General features: G+C 40.3%; 1 protein-coding gene and 1 pseudogene across 4 annotated transcripts in view; one reads left to right on the forward strand and one right to left on the reverse strand.

The window, feature by feature from the left end:
* The window catches only part of RASGEF1B (RasGEF domain family member 1B), a 580386-nt gene that overhangs the window by 129702 nt on the left and 435628 nt on the right, over positions 1–15056 (forward strand). The gene's annotated exons all lie outside the window — the stretch shown is intronic.
* LOC131507394 (large ribosomal subunit protein uL23-like) lies at positions 4156–4677 on the reverse strand (annotated as a pseudogene).

The raw sequence follows: 15056 nt of genomic DNA on the forward strand, positions 1-15056 counted from the left end.
CAGTAGTTCTGCATTCTGTTTAAACTAAGAATAATTATCCTTTAAAATGGAACCAAAGTTAGGAATCTGATACATGAATATCCTAGCTTCCTACATAATGATGGAAGTCCAAGTCCAGACATTATTCAAAACATGAATGCTGCAAACAAAAATATTCTCAAACATCAAAAATGTGATCACAAGACAAACCAACATAGGGATAAAACAGGAGGGAGAAATATGATAGGCCACAAAAGGAGGAGTGGCAAGGAAAATCTAGACATTAATATGCAAATTGTAGGGTTCCTGGGGGCTGCTGCCTGAGCTGATGGTTCCAGGACCACAGCATCACTGCCATGACCAGGTCTAGATCTAGGATGTGAGAAGTAAGGTAGATACAAAGTTTAAGAGGGTGCCAAAAAACTTAGCAATCATGATAAGTACTTTGATGCATGATTTAAAACATTTAATACAATATTTTATAAATAAAATTAATGCAAAAAAATTGATGATGTATAAAATGGTCTTGTTGGCCAACAGGCTGAAATTTGGCCAGCACTTCGGAATACTTACCCAATGCCAGGTATGGAGCTAAGTACCTTTCATGCTTTTTAAAAAAGTTTAATATATAAAACAACTTTATGAGATAAATTCTATTATTTCCCATCCTTCTTCCCATTTTATAGGTGAGAAAACTGAGGCTTAAAGTTGAGTGACTTGTTCAAGTTAGAGCTATTAATGGATAGAGCCAGGATCCAGGCACTTGTATCCAGAAACTGCTTGTGTTCAGAGTACTATGGGATGGCTCAGCCTACAGTTAGATCATCAAGGTCTGTGGATGTTGAGATGACTCTACTATCCTGGTATTCCTACTGCATAGGGATAGGTTCATGACCTCAGAGTAGCCATGTGTAGACTGACTTGGGGGAGCTGAATTAATTTGATGGCAAGATATAGCTTATTGGTTTTCCTATGCTACATGGTTTCTGTCCCAGCCAGTGTTAGGAGGAGGGGGAGAAGAAGGAAGAGTGTAGGCAGTGGGGAGAGAGAGAGAGAATCAGGAAATATGTATGCATACAGGGAGAGGCAGAAACCTAAAGACTGTGAGACCAGGATAATGAACTATTGTAGAGGTAAGAGTAAAGAGGAAGAGACTGTTTCTGCATGAAGTTCAAGCTCAGAATGGAGAGCAAGGGCTCTCTGCTGCTGAAGTGGACCCATGTATCTCAGTGCTAGAGCTGTAGTGAAATGCTGCTTCAGTCTCTGGGAGTTCATCTGAGGTCACTCCAGCCTGTTTTCTGCTTCCTTACTGTGTGTTCTTCCCCATAATTCTCTACACATCCGTAGCTTAACAGATAGCCTCAGGTGTACCCCATAACCTGAAATAGACTGACAGGCCCTTATTCCCAGTTTCGTGGGTCTCTCTTCCCAGCCTCAGTTGCCCTGTCCTCCTGTCCTTTCTCTGTTTTTACCCTTTTCCTGGCCATATTGCCTCCTCTTGTTTTAATGGAAGGGTGCTCATCAGTGGAGCCATGTTTTTCCTTCTGTGATGTTTTATGAAACTGTAAAGACCCCAGTGGTCTGTGATCCTTCACTGACTCTCCAGTCAGTTTCTTCATGCCCCTGGGGCTGAAGGCAGAGGGTCAGGAGCCAAGAGGGTTGGCCAAGAAGTGTCCAGTGTCTGAGAGGTAAGAAAGAGAGGTAAGACTTGGTTAGTTAGATTTGCAGTACACTCTAAGCACATCTGCTTACTTTAGTGGCCTAATTCTGATGGAATATTACCTTCAGCTGCAGACTTGCTGCTAATGCTGCAACCAGACTTGTAATACAGCTGGTAGATTTTCCAGGAGCACTCAGTGCACTAAAAATAATGATCAACCCTCTAACTCAGGGGCTCTCAGTCCTACCAAATCCAATAACCCCCTCTGGCAGTAAATATTTAACATTTTGTAACGACTCCTTTACTATTTGTATGGACAATATGACCTACTTACACACACTTTAAATAAAATTCTTTAATTGTATAAGAAGAAATAAAAGGAAAGTGAATTAATAAATGAAGCAAATGTAAATTCTTGGGCAGGACCACACCAGACACATAAAAAGCTGTCGGATATGTTTACCTCTCTTTAGAATCATTGAGAATGGGATGGCGAATAGTGCAGTCTGATACAGAGCTTTTATATTAGCCACTCAAAACCCATGAAGAATGTTATTGTCAGTGACATGATTTCCCAAAATGGAAACTATGGTAAGCAGAGTAATGGCTTTTCCAAGGATGCTTATATCCCAGTTTCTGGAAACTGAATATGTTACCTTACATGGCATAAAGATTTTGTGGATATGATTAAGTGAAGGATCTTGAGATGGAGAGGTTACACTATATTATCCTGGTGGATAATCACCAAGGTCCTTATAAGAGAGAGACAGCAGGGTCAGAGTCTGAGAAGATGTGACAATGGAAGAGGAGGTTGGAACGGTGCAGGGCCATGAGCCAGGGAATGTGGGCAGCCTCTGGAAGTCAGAAAAGTCCAGGAAAGGGATTCTCTCCAAAACCTTCAGAAAGTACATAAGCTTGATGACCCATTTCAGACTTCTGATCCCTAAAATTGTCAGATAATAAATTGTATGGTTTTAAGCCACTAAGTTTGTGGTGATTTCTTACAGCAGCAAAAGAAAACTAACCTAGTGACTGACTCTTGCAACGTTCCAAATTATCGAAGTTCAGTCTTTATAAGATTTATATGATAGCTTTCTTCCTGGGAAATTTATTGAATAGTCAAAGTGGGTGACAGTATTTTGTGGTTATATGTAAAATGGAGCTCGCTTGTAGACTGAACTAATTATAAACAGGGTTTTCACTGTGTTGCCAGGTTTTCTGTTTTCTCACTCTTTAGGTCTCTGCTCTCACCCATTTGCAGTTTTGCTTCACCTTTTGTTCAGCTTCCACCTTGTTTTGAGTTTCCTTGCCTTGTGATTTCACCTTCCCTTTGCAGAATAGCCCTTCAAGATGTTTCTGCAAACATGGTTCCCTCTCTTAGGCTGCCAGCTGTTAAAATTCTTATGTCAGGAACATACTCTTCCTTCAACCTAAAATGACCTTCAGCCTGCAGTTCCTAGGTTTGACTGATGCCTGGTGATCCTTCAGAATTTGGTACCATCATTTCTAAGCAGCTTCTTTATCCTCTACTGTCATGGGTAGGTCCTTCTCTTGGGCCTTCATTGGTCCCTGAACGTATTTATCTTTTATCTATCATCTATTTTTAAATTTTAATATGTAGACACTGTGCTAAATACTTTAGAATATATTTTGTCATTTAAATCATGTATCAATCCCATGGGTTATTTTTTAATCCCTATTTTACAGGTGGGGAAACAGACTCAGTGAGTAAATATTTAAAACCTAAAGATTAAAAAATGATTCTTTTTCTTAGAATTCTTTATATTTACAAAACATTAAATTTCAGTGGATTATATTTAAAAAGATTAAAAGTTTACAGCTTTTTACTCATTGGTTATCATTTGTTAGGCTTGTATGTATATACAGAAGTTTCTAGACTATGCCCCAAGCTCTTCAGGATGCTTCCCTTTAGAGTGGATGAATGGTTTACTTTATACATTTGTGGTATTTGGGCTTTTTACAGTGGTCAGTTAATGGAGTCAAATTTATTTGGCTTTCATGTATAAAGCCTAAATAAAAATAAAAGTTTGTATTATAGTTAAACCTTTGCGAAGCCAATTATATATATTTGTGTGTATGTGTGTGTATAGGTACAAATTTAATTCATTCACAAATTGTTCCATACTTACTTACTGAGTGTCACTATGAACCAGGTTGTGTTCTAGGCCCTGGGGATAAGAGAGTGAGTATTAAGAAAGACAGTGGAGCTCTCACTATAGTGGGGAGTATATTCAACAATGCATCAGGCAGTCACAGTACTAAGAAGAGAAAGAAATCAGGATAAGGTGATAGAAAGTGGTAGGAAGTTCTCTATTACGTAGTCAACGAAGGCTTCTCGGAGGGGCTGTTATATGCGCATGAGGCTGAATGAAATAAGGGAGAAAGCTGTGTGAATATCTGGTGAAATGTCTTCCAGAATGTAAATTGCAATTATTATCTAATAGTTTGGGTTTTATTTTGAAATAAGACTTAAATATATGAATATTACTTTTTTTTTTAATGGTGAAATACTTTAGATTTAGCCACCTGGACTCAGTTTAGATGATCCCAATTTTGTTGGCAACATCCAAAGCATCATAGTCAGGAGCTGATCAAACATATGCCTTCTTCTTTCCATTGGGCCTGATCAGTGTGTTGACCTTGGCCACGTCAACATCTTAGGGCTTCTTCACAAACTGTTTGATCTGGTGTTTGTTGGCCTTGACATCTACAATGAACACAAGAGTGTTTTTGTCTTTTATTTTCTTCATGGCTGACTTGGTAGTCAAGGGGAACTGGATGATAGCATACTGGTCAAGCTTGTTTCACCTGGGGGTGCTCTTTTGAAGATATTTAGACTGCCTTTGGAGATTCATTGTCTTGGGCCTTCAGAATGTAGATGATGTATGGATTTTTCTTTTCTTTTTTTTTTGGTGACTGTGAACACTTTTCAGCACTGCTTTCTTGGCTTTCAAAACCTTTGCTTTGGCTTCAGCTTTGGGAGGGTCAAGGGCTTCCTTCCTCACTATTGGAGCCATCATTATGAAAGGGCTGTATGAAAAGTACTTATTGAGCATGTGCTAGGTGCTTGGTGGGTGAGGTGGGTTGTTGGATAGCAGGGAAATGTGAGATCTGATGGTGGCTACCTAGTTTACAATCTTGATGGAAACTGAGAACAACACATATAAAAGTATCAAATGGAAACAGTATACAGTTATCTGGTGCTAAATTGTGTGGTACAGATTCTAGGTTTGAGGGGACCCTGTTGGGTCTTACAGTTTCAACAGTAAGAGTTTAATTTGGCTACATTTGAATATTTAAAAAAATGTTTATTTTTTTTTTTGAGAGGGAGTGTATGTGAGTGGGGGAGGGGCAGAGAGAGAGGGGGGCAGAAGATACAAAGAGGACTCTGTGCTGACAGCAGAAAGCCTGATGTGGGGCTCAAACTCATGAATTGTGAGATCATGACCTGAACCAAAGTCTGACCCTAGATTTAAACATTTTTAAGGACAAGTCTGTAGACTGAGGCAAGGTGAGAAAAATGTTCTTTAATGGAACTTTAGTTTTCATTCCTTTGGAATTTCCTTCTCTTAAGGAGCTATTCTGTGAAATGTGATTCTAACTGGGGATAGGAAATGATTGGGAATCCAGAAAATCGGTTTGCATCCTGTGATATTTTGAGTAGTGGTAGCTTTCCATGGACCCAGACTCCTGAGTCACTGAATATGGTGGGAAGGGTAACAAATGCATTCTTTTTCCTACTTCTCTTCCCCATCACTTCTCTGTGCTATGAACAAGTGAAAGTTGTGATCTTGATTTAGACTTGTAATCAAATGGATATCATCCATTGTCTAGCACAGAGCTCTTGATAATGCCTCCCATTTGGAGCTCTCAATAAATGATTCATGACTCAGATAGGAATATGCTAACAGTATTTGTGCTGGTGGGATTATGACATTTTTGGCATTTTCCAAGTTTTCTGTTTTCCGCAAATCCCACTCACTCATAGTACGGCTTCTGATTATACTTTGGTTTCTGATTATATTACCTTTGAAATAAAAAAAAATGAAAAAATAATTCAAAGAAATCATTGGATTTATTACATTATTGAGTGCTTGTTCAGTTTGCACAATAGATTTTCTTTGTTAAATTTAATTTTTTGCTTCAAAGATTTTATGCTTGAATCAACTTTTTCTTTTATTTAATGATGAGTATTATTGCAAGCATTAATTATAATACCTAGTTTGCACATTATATTTCTCATCCTAAAATGTATAAACATATTTTTTAAATTCAGTAATCCCTTAAGTTCAAGCCTGCATAGAAGATAGGCTTCAAGTATTTACATTTTATAGAAGGGCTTGAAGGCTAGGTGACTAAAACAACAACAACAAACCAGTTACATTTGCAACGCTGCCTGGTCTGTTCCTAAAGCTACTCCACAGGATGCTAGTGAGAACGTTTCTGAAATATATGTAAGGGCTGCTACAAAACTGAATTGGAAGGCTTTCCCTGTGGTTTTGATGAATAATTTGATTAGCTGAAAAATCAAAGACTATATTCCCCCTTGTTTTGTTCTCTGGTGTTAGAATTCCAGGCAATGATCTTGACGAGCTGCTTCTCAAATGGGGGCCTTTGATTGTTTTGGAAGAGCTTTGTTGCGATGTGTGCATGTCAATGTCCTGGCCCCAGAACTGTTGTCTGTGTGTACCTTCCTTGCTCATCTTCTGCTTTGCTCCCTGTGACAGGGGATCGGACCTGCCACGCTGGATTGATTCCCAGGCTCCTCCTTGTCTGTTGGTCTTTGGCAAGGGTCAACTTATGGGGAACATTAGGGTTAGAGGGTGGTAGAAGCCAGGACCCCAGATCCTGCAGGAGACCTCAAGTCCTGCCTTCTTTTGTGATTCCTCCAGCTTTAGGGCTGGTGGTGGCTTTCTGCTATTGCCAGTCTCTGGGCTGTCTTGCTTTTCTGTTGGGTTTCTCAGCCTCTCTTCCATTAACTGTGCTATCAATTCTCTGTTACTAAAGTCTCTGATGTAGATATATAGGTGGTTTCTGATTTCCAGTTAGACCTTGAGTTATCCAGTTACCAGTTCTCAGGGATGATTGCCAACAGAATGAACCATTGTGTTTGTGAGAATTTTCAGACAGTTAAAGTCCATGAAATTTACCTCATTTTAGACCTTAAAGAAGAGAATAAAGTGGGAAAATGGAGATAATAGTCTTATCATTTTCTAGGCAGGTCCTTCTGAGCTAATGGTTTATTTTATATACTGCTATAAAATGAGACGTGTTAATTATGTTGACCTGTGAGGTTCTTTATTGTCCACCTTAGATTAGTAACATTTCATAATTAGCAAATGATATAATGTAGTATAAAATGAAACTGCTGTAATATAGCGATTGAGTTGTTTCAAAGTTTATCCCTAAAAATACAATATCTTTGTCGTTATGTGAGAAAGACATTCTCCTTATTAGCATACTACAAGATAGGCTGGGATATGAGTTTATGTGATTTTTCTAAGACAGAGGGAAAATATCTATCCAGCATTAACAAGTATGTAGTGATAAGTAAGGAGCTATCATTTCTTTATATATTTTTAAATGTTTATTTACTTTTGAGAGACAGAGACAGAGCACGAGTGGGGAAGGAACAGAGAGAGAGGGAGACACAGAATCCGAAGCAGGCCCAGGCTCTGAGCTGTCAGCACAGAGCCCATTTTGGGCTCGAACCCACAAACTGCGAAATCACGACCTGTGCTGCAGTTGGTGCTTAACGCTTAACCGACTGAGCCACCCAGGCGCCCCTAGAGGCTATCATTTCTTTAACCGTGTGGAGTTCTGCAATGGGGAATACACTGGACTAGCAATTACAAAACACAAATCTTGCCCTAGGCGAGGGTCACTAGAGACAAGAATGGGCAAGTGATGTATTGAGCAAGGGCTCTATAAGAAGTGAGGGCACAGGTCAGGGCAGAGGGAGAAGATAAGCATAGATGTGTTTTAGCTCACCTCTAGCCATGACCCGATTGCCTGGGGAACTCTGGAGCATGAATAACACCACAGAGAAGCCCCATGTTGAGACAGGGTGGCTGAACTTTGGTTCATTCAGTCATTGACTGTGGTGGCCCCTGCATGGGGTATAAGTATGTAACCTCCACAGAGGGCATTCTCTGGAGAAAGGTTGTAGCTGTGAGCTCCTAGCGGCAGCACTGCAGCCTCTGAGGGATGGGTAAACTGACCTATAAAGGAGCTTTGTACAGACACCCACAATAGCTACTATGGGTATCAATACACAGCACCCTGTCTCTACCACTTATAAACCCTTCGGCAGTGGGCAAGACATATAATCTCTCCAAGTCTCCTGCATTTGTTTAAAAAATGAAAAATACAATAATAACCACTCTATCACTTTTCCTATTACTCATAAATGTGCTTTGAAAGAAATGAAGTACTCTGGAATATTTATTTTTTAAGTGTTTTTTTGAGAGAGGGAGAGAGAGAGAGAGAGAGAGAGAGAGAGAGAGAGAGAAAGAGAGAAGATCACAAGCAGGCTCCATGCTGTTAGTGTAGAGCCTGATGCAGGGCTTGAACTCATGAACCATGAGATCATGACCTGAGCCAAAGTTGGAGCCTTAACTGACTGAGCCGCTCAGGCGCCTCTGGAATATTTTCCTAAGTAGCTAGTCTATTGGGGAGACAGTGCAGGGTTATAAAGCTGGTTTGAAAATGCCAGTTTTAAACATGATCAGGATATTCCCTTGGATTCCTCTGAAAACATAGCCCCAAACGAGGACTTGGGTGAAGGTAGTTTATTCTGGAGATGATGCTAGCAGGCAGCAGTGAGGGGGTGGGGGTTGTGAGGCAGAGACGGAGGGTAATCCAATATACAGCTGTGCTACTGAGGTCCCTGCAGTGGTGTGGGCGGGCTCAGTCATGCACACGGGGGGCAAGCTGTTAGCAGGCAGGGAGCGAAGGCACGAGTGGCACTGTTCACCCCAGTGCCCAAAGTCTTCTGTCTGCTACTACCACGCTCTTGGTGTTGCTCAGATCCACAAATCCACTTCATGAATTCTATTCTGTCACTGATTCTTCAAAGATTAGGCTGTCCCTGTCTCTAAGAAAAGATTTATCAATGCAACCAGCTACAGGCCCTTTTGCTGCGCTGATTTTGAGGCTGCAATGGATAGCCATCATCTCTCTCCTCCACTATCCATTCTTGACTTCCCTCATCCACAACCAACACTTCTGAGGATGCTTGCTCAGTGGGTGACCCAGACCCTCACCCCTGGTGGGGAGGTCGAAGCCTGGGTTGACTGGCTTCCTACAATTGCTTGTTCTCTGTGATCAGTTGGTGTAGAAACACCCCAGTGTATCCCAAGATATCCAGACTTATTCCTCCTTTTTACCCATTGTGTAGCAGCGACTCTGTCTCCTTAGGATTGTCACAGCCAGTTTCTCTGCTAGTATGGGAACTCCATTCTGTACCTGTGATCCAGTGGCATGAAGAGCCTGAGTGACCAGCGGGTTTACAGCTTCAAGCTCAGCGTCTCATGGAGAAGTATTGGCTTCCAAGAACCAGAGCCTCTATTTTAGCAAAGGTTAAAGTTGTAGAAACAAGAAATCCCAGTTAAACAGTTGTGTCACTGGGAATGATGACAAGAGTCAACCTTGCACTCCTTGGTGGCCAGACCTTTGTTTTCCAGCTTTGAGATACAGAGCACCAGCTTTGGGGTGCACAGTATTGTTTCAGTGCATATAATGAATCCTGGGGAATGGCATCCCAACCCTGCCAGTTGTAGACATGGACTGATGCCATATTTGAGCCAAAATGAGGCCATTCTCAATCCTAACAGACAGGGTCCTTCTAGGTGATGCAATATACAATAGGACCCGTGGATTCGGGGGTCAAGTATCCACTGTTGCATCTTCTCTAGGAGAGAGGTGGTCACCATAAAGCGACTCTAACTCACGTAACCAACTAACTCTGAGATCAGAGGCAAGCTCAAAAGAAGGTCAGTCAGGGCACCAGGTATGTTTGCTACAGTTACTATCACAGATCTTTTGTGAGGTTCCTCCTTGCATGCGATGCTAGGCTAGCGACTATACCCAGGAAGTGCACTAACACTAGCTATCTCTTATCTTCTATCCTGTTCACACAGTCACTCGGGAAATACTGGGTAACTTTTCCAGAACTGTGCCAGGTTCTATGTTAGAGATAGAAATATGAGTAATTTTCTGTCCTTTGGAAAGGACACCACCTAGTACAGGAAATAGATATATAAATAGTGAACTATATTTTGTAATTGATGCTTTTTAATATAGTGAATACAAGAAAGAGAGTAATTTTGCCTGAAGAAGTTTGGAAAGACTTCTTAGAGGAGCTGATACTTATGTTGATCATTATAAGATGAATATGAGTTTTCAAGAGACATTGGTAGACAGAAGGAATGCTGGGTAGAGAAACAAGCATGAACAAAGGCACTGAGACATGAGGGAACATGGCACGACATGGGAATGACAGGAGCTTTAGGTACTAAAGAAAAGGGTATGTGTTGTTGGGATGGGAAGGGGGTAGTCAGAGAGGGGCAGAATGTGAGGAGAAAGGAAAGGTTTAACCAGATCAAATGGAAAGGCCCTGTATTGTATTCGAAGGAATTTGGACCTGACATCTCCAATGTAGACATGTGTGTATAGGCCATAGAGTCAGCACAGTGGAAACATTAAGCTGGGATGTGAATGGGTAGATAAGACAAGTGTTGTAGTGAAGTTCTCAGAGCCTATGCCATAGCATTACCAGAAGGCTGGAGCTGGAAGGAACCTTTCCTGCCATTTTCGAAAGTGTTTCAAATGAAATCCTACAATGGACATCAACATAGTCCAGTACGGTCAGAGCTACTCTGAAGCAATGAAGATGATGGGGTCAGAGGAGTCTGAAGGGAAGGGGCCCTCAGACCTAACTAAATGCCCCCTTGCTCTTTTTGTTTACCAGGTAAAGAAATGAATAGTTGTATGAAATCATGTGTGATTTACCCCGGGCTAGAACAAGAATCTTTGAGGGTCTGAAACCCTTTCTCCTTATGGTTATTTTCTTCAGATATCAAAATGTTATGGACACGGAATCTCAAATGACATGTGCGAACTTTTTTTTTTTTTTTTTTTTATAAAATATTGAGTGTTAATAAGAGTCTAGTCAATGTTGGGTAGTCTTACTATTTCAATTAACCAAAGCACACAAACAAGTATGTTTTGGAAGCAGGTTAGGGGAAATGTGAGGGAGAAATGGGGTAAGAATGTGCTGAGTCCCTGCTTGGATGGCGACTGGGGAAGGGAAATATGGGTATCCCTAGTGATGGGAAGTTTGTCAGAAGTTGTCTCTGACATGCCCTGTTCCCTTTTTCTGAAATTATTCCAGTCTCAACATTAAGCCTAGAAAATCAACAAAGACTTGGAAAAGGGGGGGTCTGAGTGGTGTTGGAGGCAAGTTATAAATACTCTATCTCCTTGTTGCTTGGAGCTCTTATCTTTTGCCTTATGGTGACATCTATCTTCTTTTTAATTTGATCCCTAAACTAGATATCTCCATTGGATGAAAGGAGCAAAGTGGGGAGGAGAAAGAGAGAAGAGGAAACATGCCCATGAGTGGGGATAGCAGGACACAGGGCCCTGCTAGAATTACTTAGGGGGCATTTTTCAAACTACCCATGGCTCTTCTTCCACTAGTATAAATGTTAATAATACTTCCCTGTGGGAGAGGTGAGGTCACTAGTGAGCCACAATAGAATATGTCCTATCCCTTAAGCGTGCTAGGGAGAAAAGGGGCTCAGAACTCCTGAATTAACTGTTGTTTTCACCTTACCCTTCTGATAAATTCTGGGAGAATCCTTTCTAATTTCATATTCTTCATGACATTAGAAAATGGATAGCTCCTGGTGTTTGTTTATTTATGACAGCCCTTAGTTTATAATTAATCCTAATTAATGATAGCATGATAAAAATCATAAATATCACTGCTAAGAGTCTTAGGCTCATATGCTAGATAGTTCAGAACAAATGTCTGCATTTGTTTCATGTTTTAACAATGGAAAATGGAATAAGAGGGAGGATGTTTCCTATGGGTTTATTGTGATACTGTGTCATAAAAACATTCCCAGTGTTCTAAGTTGGTTTTAAACACCTACAAGTATGAGTGAGTAATAACGATGTGAAAAAAAAAGATCACAAAGAGCTTTGTGTTTTGGTAATTTGTGGGCCGTAAGGACGGATGAGGGGGAAGATTTAATACTTTATAACCACATCTTTTAAATAAAATAAGTTTAGTACAATTGCGTTGCTTGCTTCCATGAATGGAAAAGGTTTTTTATTTCTCCAGTGTATTTTAGAAATATTTAAGTCGTGAAAAGAAAGGGCACAGGGTTAACTGTATTGTAATTTTATCCTTTTTTTTTTTGCTTTAAAAAAATTCATCACAGAAATACATGCACATGGTTTTAAAAGTCAAGTAATGCTAAAAGGCTTACATATAAAAAAATAGCAGTCATCTGTGCCCTCCCTCAATGCCATTCTCCAGAGGCAGTTAACGGTTTGCAACTCTTTTCATGTACTCTGACTTCCTATTTTATGAAGCCAGAATTTTCAGTCTCATACCCTGTCTTCTTACCTTCTATATCTTTTCAAGACTGCTATTTCACAAGTTTGGGTTAACTTCGTGTTCCTGGTTTTTTTATTATTTTTGCTAAGTAAATATTATTTTTTACTGAGCCAAATAGGCCATGATTCCATTTGCTTTACTTTATAACCTTTTTTCTTTTTTTTAAAAAAAATTTTAAGTTTATTTATTTTTGAGAGACAGAGAGCACAAGCAGGGGAGAGGCAGAGAGAGAGGGAGACACAGAATCAGAAGCAGGCTCCAGGCTCTGCACTGTCAGCACAGAGCCCGATGCGGGGCTTGAACTCACAGACCGTGTGATCATGACCTGAGCCGAAGTCGGACGCTCAATTGACTGAGCCACCCAGACGCCCCACCTTTTCTCCTTTTTTAAAAAAAGTGAACTATAATTAACATGCAGTATTATATTAGTTTCAGGTGTACAATATCATGATTCAGCAATTCTCTACACAGTGCTCAACAAGATAAGTGTTCTCTTACTCCTCTTCTCCTCTTCACCTATTTATTTTATAACCTTTTATTTTTCCTGAAATTAGTAATTGCCTCATTCATTATTTTTATCTGTTTCACTGCCTTCGGATCTTTGGTTAAACTCTTCCGATACCCTCCAGCAGCTTTGTAAAATGTCTTTCCTGAGATTTTTCTCAGAGTCAAACCTATCTAACAATCTGTTATATTCTGTCCTCTTTAAAAAAATTTTGTTTTTAATGTTTATTTATTTTTGAGAGAGAGAGAGAGAGCGAGCGAGCTGGGGAGGGGCAGAGCGAGAGGGAGACAGAATCCAAAGCAGGCTCCAGGCTCTGAGCTGTCAGTACAGAGCCCACCACTGGGCTGGAACTCACGAACCAGGAGATCATGACCTGAGCCTAAGTCGGAAGCTTAACCAACTGAGCCACACACACACACGTCCCCTGTCCTCTGTTTTTATTTTATTTTTTTAATTTTTTTTTAACGTTTATTTATTTTTGAGACAGAGAGAGACAGAGCATGAACGGGGGAGGGTCAGAGAGAGGGAAACACAGAATCTGAAGCAGGCTCCAGGCTCTGAGCTGTCAGCACAGAGCCCGACGCGGGGCTCGAACTCACGGACCGCGAGATAGTGACCTGAGTTGAAGTCGGAGGCTTAACCGACTGAGCCACCCAGGCAACCCTGTCCTCTGTTTTTAAAGAGGTCAGTTACTCTGCTCCGCCCTGGAGTGGTTGCTCCCCGGACCTGCTGTAGGACTGCTGTCCTTTGCCCAATTCACTTTGCTTCTCTCTCCTGTGACCAGGACGTATGTCATTTTTCTTTCTTAGTTTGTTTTTTAATCCTCCTTGGCTTCCTGAAAAGCTATCGGAGGTCAATTTTCTGAGACTTTAATATTTGACAATATTTGCTGGACTTTGACACTTGATAGTTTGGCTAAATCTAGAATCCTTGGTTTCAAATTATTTTCTTTTGAAACTTTGAAGCTATTACTATGCTGACTTCTAGTTTATAATGTTGCTTTTGAGAAGATGGATGCTTTTCTTATTTCTGATCCTTTTCCTGTGACCACTTTTTCCTTGCTACAAACCTTTAAGATCTCTTTATCTCTGGTATTCTCAAATTTTACAATGCTATCTTCAGTATGGGTTTCTTGTTGACTCATTTTGCTGTGTCTTTTAAGCAAGAAACCCATGTCCTTCAGTTCTGGCAAATTTCCTTGAATTGTTTCTTTGAGAATTTCTTCATTAATGGTTTCTCTGTTCTCTCTTTTTAGAATTCCTAGTGGCTAGATTAAACCTCTACCTTCTGACGTTTTTTTGTCCTATTTACCATCTTTTTGTCCTTTTGTCCTATTTTCTGGGTGAATTCCTTGACCTAATGTTACTGTTCTTTCACTGTTTTTTATTTGTAAACTTTAGCAATATTTTTAATATCTAGAAGAATTTTCTTTTTTATGTTTATTTTTACAGTATGTTTTCATTGCATGGCTCTAGTCTCTCCCTCCACTGGTAGAGATGCTAATATGCACCCTTGGAGGAGAGGAAGGCACTTTTGAACCTCTTTGCCATGAATATGTCATATCCCTTGGGCATATTGGGAGAAGAGTTTCAGAACCCCTGAGAATATTGAAAAAGTGTCTTTGTAGTTTTGATTTTCTTCCTGCATTGTTTTAGTTTCTTCTTAGTTTTTTTTTTTTTTCCCTCATTATTTGTTTGCTTGTTTCACTTAGTGTTACAGACTTTCCTCAAATGCCTGGAGTCTGTGGCTGTCCATTTATGTTTATGAGTGAATCTTTAGAAAGCTGATTGAAGTTGTGTCTGTTCTTTGGACTTTTCAGATGATGGGCTTTGTTGCAGGGTCATTATGATGACATGGGTTTTTCACTGGGGACCTTCAAATGTCAGAATCTGTAGTGTTTGGGGGTGGTTAAGATTTTCTAGAGAAGTTTTCTTCAGTCTTCTGGATGTTGCCTCTGTTTAGTCTGCAGACTTTCACTTAATCTCCCTGTTTTAATTTGCACACCTCACCTCCACTCTCCCTTTTGCCTCTTGTCTCTGAGTGTGGACCCTCACTTTCTTCCTGCAGCAGTGGTAGAGGGGTGGTCAGACGCAGCTTTATCCTACCTTCTGTGCTACCCTGTCTGGATCCAGTAGGTATTTGTAATTTGCTTCTCTTCATTATCTTCCTTTGTAAGCATTTAGATGTGTTCTTCCTTCTTTCTGGCAAGTCATTTACTTCTCTATTGCTTTCTGCTGTCTTATAATTTAGTTCAGAATTAC

This window comes from Neofelis nebulosa, chromosome 3 (genome assembly GCF_028018385.1).
Source record: "Neofelis nebulosa isolate mNeoNeb1 chromosome 3, mNeoNeb1.pri, whole genome shotgun sequence".
NCBI classification, from domain to species: domain Eukaryota; kingdom Metazoa; phylum Chordata; class Mammalia; order Carnivora; family Felidae; genus Neofelis; species Neofelis nebulosa.